A 16572-nucleotide genomic window follows, 5' to 3' on the forward strand; every position below is an offset into this window, starting at 1 on the left:
CCCCCCCCCCCCGCCTCTTCTGGTTTTTTGAGACAGGGTCTTGCTATGCAGCCCAGGCTGCCCTTGAATTCGCAGTGATCCTCCTGCCTCAGCCTCCTGGGTGCTGGGATTCCAGATGTGCATGACCATGCCCAGGTGAGGGCCCTTTACAAGAACAAGTCACAAGGATTTGAGGAGCAGTGACTGGGGATAACAGATCGGTGGGTACCACAGCACAGCAGAGCCGGAAGGGGGCTCAGAATTTACAGATGGGGAGACTGAGGCCATTTGTTCCACTCCACAGGTCTCTGTGAATTTGGACACCGCTCCTTCCCACAGCCTCCCGCTTCCTGGCTGGGTGGGTGTTACCTTTCCCCGCAGTCGTGCCTTCCCGGGTGGCTCACTCTGGCAGCTCTGTCTTTTCTGCCCATGTCAGATCACTAATGAAGGGTGTCAGCTCCTAATCCTCTAAACGATTGGAATAGACCTCCCTTCGTGGCCGGTCCCAGTGATGAAGCCAGACAGCGGGCGGTGCTGGCTGCTTTGAATTCCCTGTAATTTCATGAAGCGAGTTCCAGCTGCCCAGAGCGGGGCCTCCTCTGCCAGCACAAAGGGAAGGACGGTGACACATTTCCAAGCAGCACTTAGGGGAGCTGTCACAGCCACGGCCCAGCGGGCAGGCTGGTTTTGGAGTGTCTGCGTCCACCAAGAGGCGGGAAGCCTCCTGGGACAGCACCAGGAGGAGCCCAGGACAGAGGAGACAGAAACAGGACAGCCCCTCTCCAAGGGCACTCACACCCCTGGGGCGGCTGAGGACCTGCCCTGAGGTGCGGCCAGCCGGAGGTCACCCCTGACAGTGAACTCTGTGTGACCCTTGACCTCAGGCTCACCCCGAGCCGCACCAGTGGAGCCCCTGACAGGACAGCAGCTGATGCTGTTTCCAGTCAGCCACTTCCACTGGCTTCTGCTCGCTCTGAGACCACAGGGCCTCACAGATGAGCAAAGCTCTCTCCTCTCCCTGTGCCTGCTCCCTCTTTCCCTTCTTCTAATTCCCCACTTCTATTCTTTCTTTCTTTCTTCCTTCTTTTTTTTGACAGGGTTTTGTTATGCAGTTCATGCTGGCCTTGAACCCACTGTGTAGCCCAGGTGGGCCTCCAACTCTCAGTGATTCTCCTGCCTCAGCCTCCTAAGTGCTGGGGCGTGGGGTCACACTTGTTTTTAAAGCACCTACTGTGTACTCTATGCTGGACAGATGGAGATCCACAGGGAGATTTTCCACAGGGAGGCCCGAGTGTGGGCCAACAAACAGGCATGCAAAAACGATCCTGGTGTCATGGTGGGGCATGCCTGTAATCCCAGCACTCGGAAGGCTGAGGCAGGAAATCACCAGGAGTTTGAGCCCAGCCAGGACTACATAGTGAAACCCTGTCTCAAAAACAAACAAACATTGAGGCCACTGTGAGTTCTGGGTTGGAGGTTCCTGTGCAGGGGACAGAGGGGAGGACCAGGTCTGAGTGGCCGTCGCACAACGGCAGCACCGGGAGGGCTGGAGCCCGAGCAGCAGCCTTCGAGGGGAGGAGAGAAGGCAGTCACCACATCTCTCCACAGAAGGCCTGGCTGCAACTCGTGTCCCTGGAAAAGAGCCAAGCCCAAGGCCATCCCATCCCTTCTCGGGGCCCAGGCCCAACAGGGGAGGCAAGGAGAGCCAGTGGGTTTGGGGGCACGGTGTGGTCCTCCCTGCTGGGCCCAGGCCCCAGTGGGGGGCAGCACCCCAGGAGCTGCGAGGCCTTGATCTTGGCCTTCTAAACAGGACAGGGGAGCAGAAATCAGGCCCAGACAAGCCTGCCCCGGAAGTCAGTAAGGCTAAGGCCTCTGCCAGCGGGAACTCCTGCCTGAGCCTGGCCTGGGTGGCACTGTGCTGAACACCAGCCTTGGAGTCATTCCGCGGCCTTGGCAGGTGGCGTACTTGTGACCCCCAGCATCTGTGCCCAACAGGACACGGGAGGCCCATGCCGCGGCTCGGGGGCTCAGGGTTGAGGGGCCAGCAGGGAGGACTTCCCCGGGCAGCCCCGCCAGCTTCGCCTGGATGAATCGGCTTCACACAGCCCTTCGAGGCCCTCGGCCAAGACAAACACGGGGGCTGTGGGCTGCTGTGGGCTCCTGCTCTGCTCTGCTGGGGACAGCGGGGACCAGGAGAGAGGCCTCCCGGCTGAGAGCTCAAGGCCTCCCGCTGAGAGCTCAAGGCCAGCCTGAACTGCATAGCGAGACCCTGTCTCAAAACAACAAAGAAAGATATGAGGGCCAAGGTGCTCAGCCTGGATCTCCATGAGCTTCTGTTTCCGTTTGCTTCTCTACTGTTAGCAGTTACCTCTCATTTCCCCAAAACTTCCACGGAAAGAGGAAGGAGGCACGGGTGGTACAGTCACAAACCCAGGAGCGCCCGAGTCCCCGTGCCACAAGCGGGAAGGCAGAGCTTCAGAGGGCCAGGGACTGGCCTCCCTAAAGGTGACAGTGTGCTCTCACCTCGGGGTCTTTGTACCATAGCTGTATTCTTTCTGCCCAAACAGCTCTTCCCACCACCATCTCCTCTTTTTTCACTTTTGGCACCGGGGATCGAACTCGGGCCCTTGCACTTGGGAGGTAGGCGGCGGCACCGCTGAGCTACGTCCCCAGCCCTCACCGTTGTCTCTTCTATGCATTCAATCTCAGGGACTTTCGCCAGAGTTGTTTCCTATCCACTGTATCAGGTGAGGTTCTCCTCACTGTCAAAAATAGAGTGAGTTCAAGGCCAGCTGGGACTCCACCAAGACCCTAACCCAGAAATCCGAAAAAGGAGAGAGAGCCAGAGATGAACCAGCGTTCTTGGATCTCGCCCACTGCCCACCCCTGTCAACCAGGGCAACTCCTGTCTGAAGTACCTGCTGCCCACAAAGCGGTAGTTCTGCCCTTGCCCTCCCACATCCTTAGAACTTCACATCATCGTGTTTACCTCTCTCCGAGTACTCAGCCCCCCACCTTTCTTTTGAAACAGGGTCTCGCTATGCAGCCCAAGCTGGCCTCAGACTCTTGGCAATCCTCCTGCCTCAGCCTCCCGAATGCTCAGCACCTCCTCTTGCCTGGTTTCCTGGAGTGTTTGGACACAAGTCTCTTGCTCCGCAGACAAATCCTTAACACCTACCTCCTCCCATAGCCCTGCCTCCCTCCTCACCTCCAGAGAGAGACTGCATCCACTCCAAGTCCACAGCCACCTTTTAACCCAGTGTCCCGAGTGATAACCCTGCCACAGACCTGCTCTGGATTCATCAGTGCCCACAGTGGCCCTCAATGACACCTCTGGTCCCCAGTTTCTCGATCTCCTGGGCTGTGACTCCCTCCTGATTTCCATCTACTTACTTCCTTTCTAGAAGCTTCCCTGCCACCTGGACACTAACTAGGAGGGAAATCTCCCCCCACACACACCCTGCCTGAGGCCCAGCCTGGGCTGCATTTTGTGTCACCTGGAGCAGCTGTAAAAAGGGCTGCACCTGGGGCCCTGTATCCGCCAATAATGAGGGTCCCTGACAGCTGGCCAGATGTGGTAGAGTAAAAAGCCCCCAGATGTGCAGCTACCACCTTCAAAGTCCCAGGTGCAGATCTCCCGGCCTCCCCAGAGGCCTCCAGTGCAGCCACGGCAGGGCCTCCGCCCTTCATCTGCGTGGGACCTGAAATCCTCCACTATCCATCCTGGACAACTAGGGCAGGGCCTTCCACTGAGCTCCATCCCCAGCCCTTTTTTAAACTTTTTATTTCAAAACAGGGTCTCACTGAGTCACTAAGTTGCCTGGGCTGGCCTCGAACCTGCAACCCTCCTGCCTCAGCGTGGCACCTTTTATTTCTCCAGTCACAAACTTAACTCTACAATGCCAAGCTCCCCGCTGGTGCAGTCTCTCTGCAGGAGAAGCACCCAGTGCCCCCCAGATCTCAGGGAGCCCCGCCGCTGCAAAAAGGCAGACGCCCGAGACTCACGGCTCCCTCAAGCCCTCACAGGTCTGGGAAGCCGCAGGTCCACAGTGTTTTTGGGGTCTGAGGCACTTCCCCGGAGAAGCTGGCGGTTCTGGGGCTTCAGTTGTTAATTTTTTTTCCTGTACTGGGGATCATACTCAGGACCTATGCTTGTGAGGCAGGCTCAGCACCACTGAGCCACACCCTGCCCCCCAGTTGTATTTTTGCATCCTCAGCGTACATCTCCCTGTAAGATCCTTCAAAAACAGACAAGGAATATTACTGCGCTATAGAAGGGAGTGGTCCTGACCCCAGCTACGACACAGATGAAGCTTGAGAGCATCACACGGAGTGGAAGACGCCAGACACGAAAGCCCATAGCTTCTGACCCTGGGCACTTGCGTGCAGAATGTGAAAATCAGCAGGGATGGAGAGCAGACCTGAGGCTGCCCGGACCAAAGGTGGAGGGGTCGGGAGTGACTGTCAGTGGGGAGTGGGTTTCACTCCAAGGCAGTGAAAATGTCCTGGTCTCAGAGCAGTGACCGCTGCACTACAGAGCAGGTCTCCCGGTCACTGTCACCAGCAGTCAGCACCTCCTGCTCTGCACCCACCCTGGGGCCTCTCAGGCTCCCCGCCCATCTGTGCAATGGCTTTGGCAGGACAGGCTCTTTGCCCTGTTGCCCATCTCTCCCGTTGTCTGCGTTGCAACTTGGCTTTGCAGCTACAGCGTGGCACAGAAATCCGAGTGTGGATCTTCCTGGGAGAGGAAGCCTGGCTCGGGGGCCACCCCTGCTGCGTGCCCTCCTGTGACGTCCCCAAGACTGTCGTCCCCTGCACAGTGAGAGCCTAACATGCCCTGCGCTGGCCCTGGAGGTGACCGCGAAGCCCAGGACTAAGAACAAATCCTGGTTCTGTCCGCGGGGCACTGGGCTTGGGTTTTGTCCAGCCAACAAGACTCGTTAGTTTTCCTACAAATTCTGCCTCTTACTCACAAATACGAATCGATCTTCCAAGTGCACTGATCCTTTTAAAAAATGATTTTGTTATCGCTTCTCAGCTTTTTGTCTAAGATCAAATGTAAAAATGATTTTGCTGGCTGCAAAAAGCATCTGAAGCCACCCTGCTCACGGGCTGTCTCCCTCGCCTCTCCCTTGGGGTGCGGGGGGAGCTCTGCGCAGACCCCAGCCTTGTCCTGCAGCCACCAAGTCACGGCCCTGACCGGGCTGGGAACCCCATCCTCAACACCATGCGCTCCTCTTCCAGAGAGTGAGTCACCGCGGGCGCTGCCAGTGCCCCCTGAGCCGCATCCTGCCAAGGGTTAGGCGGGTCGGAGCCACGAGGTGGCTTCTTGGCCTCCTTCTAGTGACTGCTGTGATCCAACACTGCCGCATGTTAATCCTCGACAAGCCCCATAAATCCCACTGTCCTGGGTTCTGGGAGGGAGGAATGGTGCTTTCCTTACAGCAGCTTCAGTGCTAGCTGGGAAGAAATGGTCCGGGAGCCCAAAGGATGTGCAGAATGGGCCTTCAGTCTGCACTACGGTGGTGCAAATGTGCAACAATGTGTTCTCACGCATCCGGGCTCCGTGCACCATCAGTCCACCCACCATCCGTCCATCCATCCATCCATCCATCATCTGTCTATAATGCAATAAATGCTCAAGACCAGGCCGGGGATTTAGCTCAGTGGTTCCACTGCCTGCCTCGCAAGTGCAAGGCCCTGAATTAAATCCCCTGTACCAAAAAAAAAATAAATAAAAGTGTTCAAGACCCATCCTTCCCAATTATTCTACTATGTGGACCATCATCAAAGGAATGGCTAACTAGCATCATTCAAGGCCGCTGGCTGGCTCCTGCTACTTTTTGTTTTTGTTTTGTACTGGGAATGGAACTCAGGACTTTACACTTGCCGGGCTGACACAGCGCCACTGAGCTAAATCCCCGGCAGGCTCCTGCTACTTGCAAAGCCTTCTGTAGTGGTGACTTTCTCGTCGCTGGGACGCAGTATGCAACACCCACCATTTAAAAGAGGAGAGGTTCTTTTCGGCTCATGTTTTCAGTCCCCCATGGGTTAGACACGGGAGGCAGGGCGTGACAAAGTTGGCTGGGAAAGTGAGCAGGACCTGTCAATCACGGGACCGCAGGACCACGCGAAGAACCCATGTGTAGAATTTCTTGCAGACTCTGGTGAGATGCGGATGGCATAAGAGCAGTTGTCACGGAAAGCCACTGTTGTGGGTGAGTTTGCACGTTTGCCCTTGCTGGGTTTCTCAAATAAATATGTATTTATTTATTTATTGTTCAAGACAAGGCCTCACTATGTAGCTCAGGCTGGCCTCGAACTCACACTGATCCTCTTTCCTCAGCCTCCCAAGTGCTGGGATAACAGGCGTGCGCCACCACACCTGGCATGCAATGTGCACTTTTATTTTCACTTTTACCCTCTTTTTCTCTTTGGCCCAAGGTCACTCTGCAGAGCTGATTTCTTCCACACCCATTCACCCTGCATTTCTCAAATAAACGTTGAGCTCATCTCGTCCAATTCTTTGTTCGATGCAAGAAGGACCCGGAATACTTTTAATTGGTGAGCCATTGCTAAAGAAACGGCCCGATAACAGACTGGATGGAACAGAACCACATGGCAGAGGGGTGTGGCGGCCAGGAGGCAGACAGAGAAGGGGAAGAAACCCTTCCAGGCCACGCCCCCAGGGACCTCCTTTTCCGACAAGGCCCCGCCTCCAATTGGCTCATTTAGCTCTGGCGATCAATCCGTGGCTCAATCATCTAACAAAAGCCCTTCTACGATCTCCTGACGCTCTTGGGGTACACTGAACATTAACCACAGCACCTTCCTCCCTACCCCTGACCCCTGCCAGAGGCCCAAGTCATGCTGGACAGCATCAGTCCCAGGACCAGCTCTGCTGCTGCTCTTCTGTGAGGTCTAATGCTCAAGTCTCCTTCAGGAACCATGGGGACCACACATGTGCACCCATATCCGCTTCTGTTTTATGTAACAAACATTTCCTACTAGGTCCTACGCTCTAAAGGGGCTGGCATTGTATGTCTCTTCCTCATCAAAAACTCTGTGACATTTAATAGTAGGGGAAGCACAGCCCACACTCCATGAATTTTGAGGGAGGGGATGAAGGAAGAAATAGTTTTTAGTTGTTTTGTCTTTTTTTTGAGACAAGGTCTTGCTTGACAGTTCAGGCTGGCTGTGAACTCATTATGTAGCCCAGGTTTGTCCTGGAACTCATGGCAATCCTCCTGCCTCAGCCGCCTGAGTGCTGGGATTTCATGTGTGTGCCACTACATTGGGCTCAGAATTTGTGTGATGTTTTTGTGGTTTCTTTTGCCACTGATTTCCATTTTCATTGCCCTATGGTCTGATAATATGCAGGGGACAATTTCAATTCCTTTGCATTTACTTAAGCATGTTCTATGAGCTAGTTTGTGGTCTGTTTTGGAGAACTTCCATGTGCAACTGAGAAAAATTGTATACATATATATATTTTTTTGGGGGTACCTGGGATTAAACTCAGGACCTTGCACTTGTGAGGCAAGTGCGGTGCCACTGTGTTAAATCCTGAGCTCCCTAAAAATGTGTGTTCTGATGTTGTGCTGTAGAACACTCTGTAGACATCTACTAGATCCATTTGTTCAAAAGTTTGGCTCAGTTCTGATATTTCCTTGTTGATTTTCTGTTTAGTTGATCTATTTGTAAAGTGGGGTATTGAGGCTCTCCATTCCAATTATATTAATGCTTATTAGATTTTTCGTGTCAGTTAATATTTGTTTTGTATAGTGGTATGTACTGGTATTTGGTGCATATATATTTATGATTGTTATCTCTTCCTCTTGGATTGTTCTCTTGACAAGAATGTGGTGACTCTCTTTGTTTCTCTTGATCAGTTTTGGCTTGAAATTCGCTTTGTCTGCAAACAGAATAGGTACCTCTGCTTTTATCCGTTTTCCTGCCACATGGAGTATTGTTTTCCATCCTTTGATTTTCAGTCTATGAATTTCCTTTTGAATTAAATGTGTTTCTTGTATGCATATTTTTGGATCTTGCTTTTTGATTCATTCTGCCAGTCTGTTTCTTTTGATTGGTGAATTGAGACCATTTACATTGATGGCTATAAGTGACATGTATTGATTTATCCTTGTCATGTTCTTCTCCTGTGTTGTTCTCATTTTTCTCTGTTTATTGCTTGCCTTGCCTGGTGGATTCATGCTCTTGGAGTTCATGGAGTTGTAGTCCTCATTATCTCTTTTTAGAAAGTCCTTCGAGCACTTTGGAGTGCTGGTTTGGTGGTCACACATTTTTTAGGTGTTCTTTCTCATGAACTGTATTTCTCCATCAATTTTGAAAGACAGTTTTGTTAGTCTGCTTGGAAGTCATTTTCTTTTAGGGTAAAGATAAGACACAACTATGAGACCCACTGGAAAAATTACAAGGTGAACACAAGGTGGGACGAAACCATGATCAACTGATAAGATTACAAGTACAGTTACCCAGGTAATATTGATCAAATGGGGGTCAAATGGGAAAACAAGTCACATGTGAGGAATTTCCAGAAAAGAAATGGTCTAGGGAGATTGATGTCTCCTTAGAATATCAATCACTGCTATTCCTCTCTAGGGAAGTGCAGTACCTCTACTCCCTTTATTTTTTATTTATGTTTCGGTACCTTGCGCTTTTGAGGCAGGCGGCAGAACCACTGAGCTAAATCCCCGGCCCTCCACTCTTTTTATACAGGTAACTAGTACATGTGCCTCAGTTGTTTTTGGTTTTTTTTTAGAGCACAGTTTTGTTCAATTGCCTTCTAATAATTTCCAACTAATTTAGCTATCTGCAATAGTGGAGCACTTTCCTAGCACACACACAAGGCCCTAGATTACACTGCTAGTACTAAAAAAGAAAGAAACGAAAAGAAAAGAGAAAGAAATCAAGGTCTTTCCTCGGAGCCTCCCGATCCAATTTGCTTGGAGAGCTGAGCCTTGGGCACCTGTGTGGGTGACAGGGCTGTGGCAGGAGGAAGCAGCTGGGAGGGGACAGAGGGCTCCACTCCCTGAGATCCAGCGCCATGGGCCAGGCCTCCTTGCTCCTCTCCAGGACTAGGGCTCCCAGCAGCCTCTTGGGGGAAGCTGTGAGCTGTGCTCTGTGCTCTGTATGAGGAGAGTGTACCCCAGGACCCAGCTGGGCCTAAAATACAAGGCACCCGCTCTAGAGCTCCCTAGCCTATCCATACCCTTCTTTTGACGGTGAGGGGATACTGGGGGTGAACCAGGGCCTTGCAAATGGTCGGAGAGATCTTCTGCGAGCCACATCTCACCCAACATCCTTCCCAACGCCCCATGTGCCTCCGCCATCTTCATGGTGCCCCTTGTACTCCTCCTCAATGGCTCTCAGTGAGTACAAGGCCATGGGGAGGGCAGTCCTGTCCTTAGTTGTCTTCTGGAAGAGTGTGGGTGACAAGCTCTGCCTGGCTGGGGCCTCCTCCCTCCACTGTTCCTGCCAGGCCACCCATGGTGTCGAGGGGGCCAGAAGTTGTCTCCAGGCTGTCGCTGTGCACTGCAGAGATTGGAACATGACAGCTGACAGATGTAAGAGTTTAATGTTTACTTAGGGTGAAAGAAGGAAAGAAGAGAGAAAATATGTCCCCCACGCACTGCGTGAGTAAGAAGAGCACGCGGATGAGGCCCAGTGGCCGCCATCTTTGTTATCTTTGCGCATGCGGCCCAGCCTTGACCACGAGTCTCAGTGACAGTTCAGGCTGGATTGTCCCACTGTTGTGCTACGCCCTAACCTCCCACCTCGGCAAGGCTGTGGAGTGTGTGTGTGGGGGGGTTGCACATAGGGAATGGTGCAAACTTCAGCTTATTCTACCCCAGTGCTGTTTAACGCCCCACCCCCCAACACACAGTCTTACTGTCTTACAGTCATGGAAGCCCGAAGTCCAAACGTAGACACCCAGGGCTGAAATCAGGATATCAACAGGACTGTGTCTTCTGGGGAATGGGGTCGGGGAGTGCACGGGTTTCAAAAGAGGTGACCACATCTTAGTCTCGCTTTTTTTTTTTTTCCTTTCTGAGACATGGTCTCACTATATGGTTCAGTCTGACCTTGAACTTGCTGCATAGCCCAGGCTGGCCTCGAACTCATGCTCCTCCTTCCTGCCTCAGCTACCCAAGTGAGCCCTGGGATTACAGGCATGCACCACCATGCCCAGCTTTCTCTCTCTCTCTCTCTTCCTTCCTTCCTTCCTTCCTCCCTTTCTTTCTTTTTTTTTTTAAGACATGGTCTTGCACTGTAGTCAGTGTAGTTGAGGCTGGCCTTGAACTCATAGCGATCCTCCTGCCTCAGCCTCTCAAGTGCTAGGATGACAGGCTTGCGCCACTACACTGGCCACCTCTTGCCTTTTTTCCCTCACATTCCTTAGCTCCTGGCTTCATCCGCCATCTTTAAGCCAGCTGCAAACATCTTTGTTTTCTCACTTCTGCCTCCCCTTACGCTGGCCCTTGCGATTACAGGGGGCCACTTGCATAATCAACACATTGTGCCCTACTCAGAATCCTGGATCTTGCCCGGAAAACCAGATCTTCAAAGATTCCAGGGTTGAGGATGCGGGCACCTTTGGGACAAGGGTACCCTAAGGTCCAGGTGCCCAGAACTTTCAGGCCCAGGTTCCAGAGGGCGCTTGGGCTCTGGCCTTCAATTCAAACCCCACCCTTACCCGGGTGCCTGTGCTGTCCCTGACACCCAAGCGTCCCTTCTCCTGATGGCCGATGTTGCTCCCAACCAGCGTCTTCAGCCCATTTTCCTGCTGGCTGTTTCCCTGCTCCCTGGCTCCTCAGGGAAGCAGCCCCGGTGTCAGGGGAGGCCCGGGAGCCTGGGTAGTGCCTTTGAGAAGGTCCCTGTCGCTGCCAAATGCCTGGTCAGGTGTGGCGGGGTTTCCTCTTTGCTGGGTCTAAGGCAAAGATGCTGCCCATGGCCTCCAGCCCACCTGTCTGCCACCTGGACAGCAGGACCTGACTCGAGTCCAGGAAGCCAGCCAGGGGCCAGGCTGCAGGCAGAGGGGACAAGGGTGCACCACTGTCTCCCTGCAGCCCTCCCTCGTCTCCCTGGCCAGTGTCTCTTGGCTGCTATTCCCCACGCCTTACGTTCAGAGCCTCTCTCGCCCCAGTGGTTTAGCACCTCGGCCACCACTGCCTTGTGCCTGCCAGAAATGGTTAAACTGGGAGGCTGTGGGGTGGGTGGAGGAAGGGATTAACTCCTCTGGGGCTCCCTGCACAGCAGGGACACCTTCTTAGTTGTCAGCCAAAGGAAAACTGGTCTCTTCCTGCCGAAGCCAGCCTAGCCTGGCCTGGACAGCCGCTCCCAGGGGCGTAGCTCGGAGCCCTGCAGTGATAGCAGGAGAAAAGCATCCTTTCCCTGGCAGTGGCCTGGGGAAGGGAGGACCTGGGTGAAGACCAGGAGGGACACTGGAGGGGCTGTGTGCACGCCGCACCCGCGATAGAGGCCTGAGGAGTGTCTGCTGTGCTCCCGTCCTTGTGGGGCATCCGGGGACAAGAGGAGTGCCGTGGATGACAGAGGCGTGGGACAGAGGGTCCCGGAGGTGCTTTCCTCAGCTCTGGTGCTGAGGCAAGGATGGGCCTTTCCTGGAGGGCTCTGCAGGCGAGATCCCCAGTGCATGTCTGTGGAGTCCTCCTCCAGAATCCTACAAAGTCCCTGCTAGGCGTGGTGGCACACGACTATGACCCCAGTGGGGAGGAGGCTGAAGCAGGAGGGTCACCATGAGTTCGAAGCTGGTGTGGACTGCATAGCGAGACCCTGTCTCAAAATACAAAATAAATAAATAAAATTGGGCCGGGGATTTAGCTCAGCGGTTCGGTGGCCTGCCTTGCAAGCGCAAAGACCCGAGTTCAATCTCCGGTACCACAAAAAAAAAACAAAAAAATAAATAAAATTGCACACAGTCCCAAGTCTCCAGGCAAAACCAGCAGTTATCATTCACCTGTTCCGCCTCCAACCACTCACCAGCGCCTCACGTTTGCCTACACAACACACACACACATGTACACACAAACACACAAATGCACACACACATTGAAACAACACACGTGTACGCATATGGATATGTGCACACAAACACATACATGTATAGACAGAAAACATTAGCACATACACGTGTGCAGAAATATGCATGTACACAAGTGCTTGCTTATAGCCATACATGTATATACATACAGAAATACACAGACACGTACACATGTACGTGCACACTTGTTAGGCACACTAGGGTTACCTAGGTGCTAGTTAGAAGTAAAGATCCTGCTGGAGTGGTGGTGCACACCTCTAGTCGTTGTTCTCAGAGGCTGAGGCAGGAGGACCTCCTGCAGTTTGAGGCCTGCCTGGGCTACATAGTATCTAAAACTGAAAGGGTGGGGGAGAAAGAGAGGAAGGAGGAGGAGGGAAAGGAGAGAAAGAAAAAAAGAAAGAAGGGAAATTTCTCCAGCTAAGCCCACCTAGCCCGGAGGATCGAGAAGCTGAGGGAAAATCTAGCTCTTAATGTGTCCCTGTTGCTGTAACAAAACCACAGGCTGGCTAATGTATGAAGAATAGGAGACTACTCATTATTCTGAAGGCTGGGAAGTCCAGAGTCAAGGCACTGGCAGGACTTGAAAAAGTTGTCTTTACCCTCAAAATGGCACCATGTCAGGCTCAGGGACACAAGTTTGTGATCCTAGCTACTCAAGAGGCTGAGGCAGGAGGATCACAAGTTCAAGGGCAGCTGGAGCAACTTAGCAAGATCCCATGTTAAAAAAAAAATTATAAAGGGTGGGGTGCTGGGAATGGTAGCATGTGACTGCAATCCCAGCACTCAGGAGGCTGAGGCAGGAGGATTCCTAAGCGTTTGAGGCCAGCCCAGGCCATGTAGTGAAACCTTGTCTCAAAAAAAAAAAAAAAAAAGGCAGCCAAAAATATCAAAACAGACTTTCTAGAACTATGACATATTTAAATATTATATTTATATTTATTAGATTAGTGTTTTTGAGGAAAGCAATGTGCTTTAGACTGATGCCAAATGTCATCAGGTTATTAACTTCACATCTTCAGTGAGTCAGGATAGTATTGTAATTGGGCATAATCTGCTGCCCCGCATCAGCTTCCTGTGGATGCTGTGTCGCATTCCGGGGTGCGGGTCGCTCGCGGCTCTAGGCCATGAAGTGTGGGCCCAGTGCCCCCAGAGTCACCAGGATCTCAGCCACATGGCCACGATGCTACTCCTCCCTGGGACACATCAGGGACATTTGCAATGACATTTAGGGTCCACCCAGGTGACGCAGGATCGTCCCCTCCACTGACCACATCATTCGCCACATGAGGGACATTCACAGGTTCTAGGCATCAGAATGTGGTTCCTTTGGAGCCATTATTCAGCTTACTCCACCTGTCAACTTCTGGGCAGCACTTACAGACAACGGAGTCCTACTCTGCCATAAAGAGGGACAAGCTTGAGTCATTTGTAGGAAAATGGATGTGCTTTGAGATTGTAATGTTAAGTGAAATAAATCAGACACACAGCTTCAGTATCATATGGTTTCTCTTATACGAGAAACCCAAAGTATAAATAAGGAGCAAAATAAAATACCAATGATAGGAAGTAGGGAAATGGCTCTTTCTCAAATGGAAAGGCGATCAAGAGCAGGAGGAAGGAAGGATCCCAGTTTGATCCCCAGTTCCAAAACAACCAGCTGGAGGAACAGGGAGAGAAAAAAGGGATGAAGAACAAATTAGACCGAGTTGCGTGCGTGCACCAAGTCCACACGGAGTGGAAGCGGTATGTACCTCAAACATGGACTAATACAAGAAGCTAGTGGAGCACGTTATGCAGCTCATCACAGGGTTTGTGTCATTACCAATGCAAGCAGTGCACGTTCCAGGCCACGTGGGACCCCCTTCCAGTCGCCAGCGCCTCCAGGGTTGCAGAGGAGGACCTTGCCTGGGGCGGTCCTCAGCCCTCCGTCCCCGTACACCCCGTACATCCGGGCCCTGCACCCTCCCAGGCAGGGGTTACCTGTGCGCAGAGACCAAGGCTCGGGTTCCAGGCTGAGTGGCCACATCCGGGTTCTCACTGGCCGGGTGCCGTCCTGCATCGCCCATCCGTTCACTATGGGTGGCACCGGCTCACCTGTCCCCTCCGGAGCCGCAGCCCCACCTCCCTGCCCCTCGCCTGGCACTCGGCTGGCAGTGTCGCCTCGTAGGCCCCGGACAGCAGTGCCAAAGCAAATGGGCCTTGACCTTGATCCAACAGAGGGAAAGTTGGCATGGAGAAGCCGGCGTCCCGGGCAAGGGGCTCACCGCCCTTCTCCCCAGGCTGCTTCTCCCTGCCCCAGCCCCGTGGTCCCAGAGGGGCTGCTGTGCCATCCACCAGTTTGGCAGGGGCAGGGCTGGCAGGGAGGAGCTGTGTGGGGAGATGGAGATGGTCTGTGGGTCCTGCGGGACCCAGAACAAGACTTTCTTGGCGCTTGCTGGCTCATCCCAGGGTTCCTACGGTGTTTCTGTCCCCACAGGTTCTGGGTATTCTCCACCTCAGCCACAGGGCCACCCTCCTCCATGGCCCCTGGGTGTTTCCCTGGCCTTGGACTCCAGGATGGGCCACAGCGAGCTCAATCTCAACCCCAGACGTCAGGCGCCCTCGGGCTCCTGGGGACCTGGAGGTCAAAAGTTGGAGCACAATGCTGGCTGATCCCCGGACAGCATGGCACCTGGGGACTGAGCCGTGTCCCCCTATGCCAGCTCAAGGCTACAGTGGTTCCCGCCAGCCACGCACCCCCCACCCCAGACAGCACAGCGCCCCTGGGTGCTGCTCAGTGTGGCTGTGAGGGGTCACAGCTCGGGCGGTGTCACCTCTGACCCAGCCGCCCCAGGGCTGTGGTTCTGGGGCAGGGCTCTGGGCCCCCGCTCTGTGCAGGCTGCAGCTACCATGTGTGAGGTGACACTGCCGAGGGACAGCACCCAGTTGGTGTCTCTGTCGGCCGCGGTCCCCACCGGCTTCTCCTGCAATCACGGACTCGGAGGGTCCAGAGCGGTGCAGAAGGACAATCACAGGAACCACTTGCTTCGTCTTTAAACAGAACAATGGGCCAACCAAGTTCCTCCCAAAGATGATCTCACTTAAGACAGTGTTTACTTTGTGCTCCTGAGCTGAGGAGGCGCATGAGCTCTCAGACTCCACAGAGGCCTGACCTGCGAAGTCCTGCCCAGCCCTTGCTGTAACTGACTCTGTGGGTCCAGCATCTCCTTTTTCTTGGTGGGGGTGGGAGGGTACTTGGGATACCCAGGGCCTTCACACTGAACTACATCTCCAGCCCCTATTTATTTTTTAATTTTGAGTGAAGGTCTCACTAAGTCACTAAGGCTGGGCTTGAACTTGGAATCCTCCTACCTCAGCTTCCTAGAATGCTGGGATTATAAGCATCTACCATTCCTGGCTTCAGCCACTCCTTATGAAAGAGAGAGAGAGGACTTATTACTGGGGTATTTATTGGTTTTTTTTTTGAGACAGTCTCCTTATACACCCCAGGCTGGCTTTGCTTGTGATCTTCCTGCCTTAGCTTCCAGTCTAGTTGGGGCTACAGGAATGCACCACCCTGACTGCCACGAGAAATTTTTTGTTTTCTTTCATCTAGAGCCTTTCTCATATAAAACATATAATTCTTTTGAGACAAGGTCAACCTATGCAGTTCAGGCTGACCGTGAACTCACTATATAGCCCAAGCTGGCCTTGAACTTGAGGGAATCCTCTTGCCTCAGCCTCCCAAGTGCTGGCCATGATGTCTGGCTCAAATATAAAATATTGGCCTTAATATCTCTATACCTCAGGTTCATCTGTAAGATGCGATAACAACAGTACTTATACCGCAGGGCTATTCTGAGGATTTGAGAAATGCAGATCACTTGAGAATGGTGCCTGCCAGTTGGGTTTGGTGGTGCAGCCCTCAGAAGGCTGGGGCAGGAGGATGGAGCCCAGGAGATTTCGAGCAGCCTGGACAACATCATGAGACCCTGTCTCTGAAAAAGAAGAAGAAAGAGAAGGGCTATGCTTGAAAATTAGAAGCAATCGCCTGTATTAAGCATCATTACCACCATCATTTGATAACTATCAAAGCTGAAAAGTGCAGGTTAAAATAGATAAATAAATAAATAAATAGAACAAATACTTAAAAAATAAAAAGAAAAGAAAAGTGCAGGTTAGATAACGTTGCAAAACACAGGTGATTTGGGACTCACTCCTGCTGGTAGCCCCTTCAGCCATAAATAAGCCCACAGACCCCGGAGTTTTCTCTTCCCTTATTTTGGCTTCTGTCTCCCCAGCCCCAGTCCATCTCCACAGGCTACTCTGCTCTGCACACTGGGAGCCATCAGGAGGGAGCCCTCAGTCCACAGCTCTGAGGCGTTAGAGGCACTCCGGGCTGCCCCAGCTGCTTTGTTACAGTGCTCCCTCTTTTTTTGTTTTGTTTTCTTTTTGTTTTTGTTTTTTTGAGACAGGGTCTCACTATGTAGTTGAGACTGACCTGGAACTCACTATGTAGCTCGCTGGTCTCG

Source organism: Fukomys damarensis, unplaced genomic scaffold (genome assembly GCF_012274545.1).
Source record: "Fukomys damarensis isolate Sample0158 unplaced genomic scaffold, DMR_v1.0_HiC HiC_scaffold_13, whole genome shotgun sequence".
Classification (NCBI taxonomy): domain Eukaryota; kingdom Metazoa; phylum Chordata; class Mammalia; order Rodentia; family Bathyergidae; genus Fukomys; species Fukomys damarensis.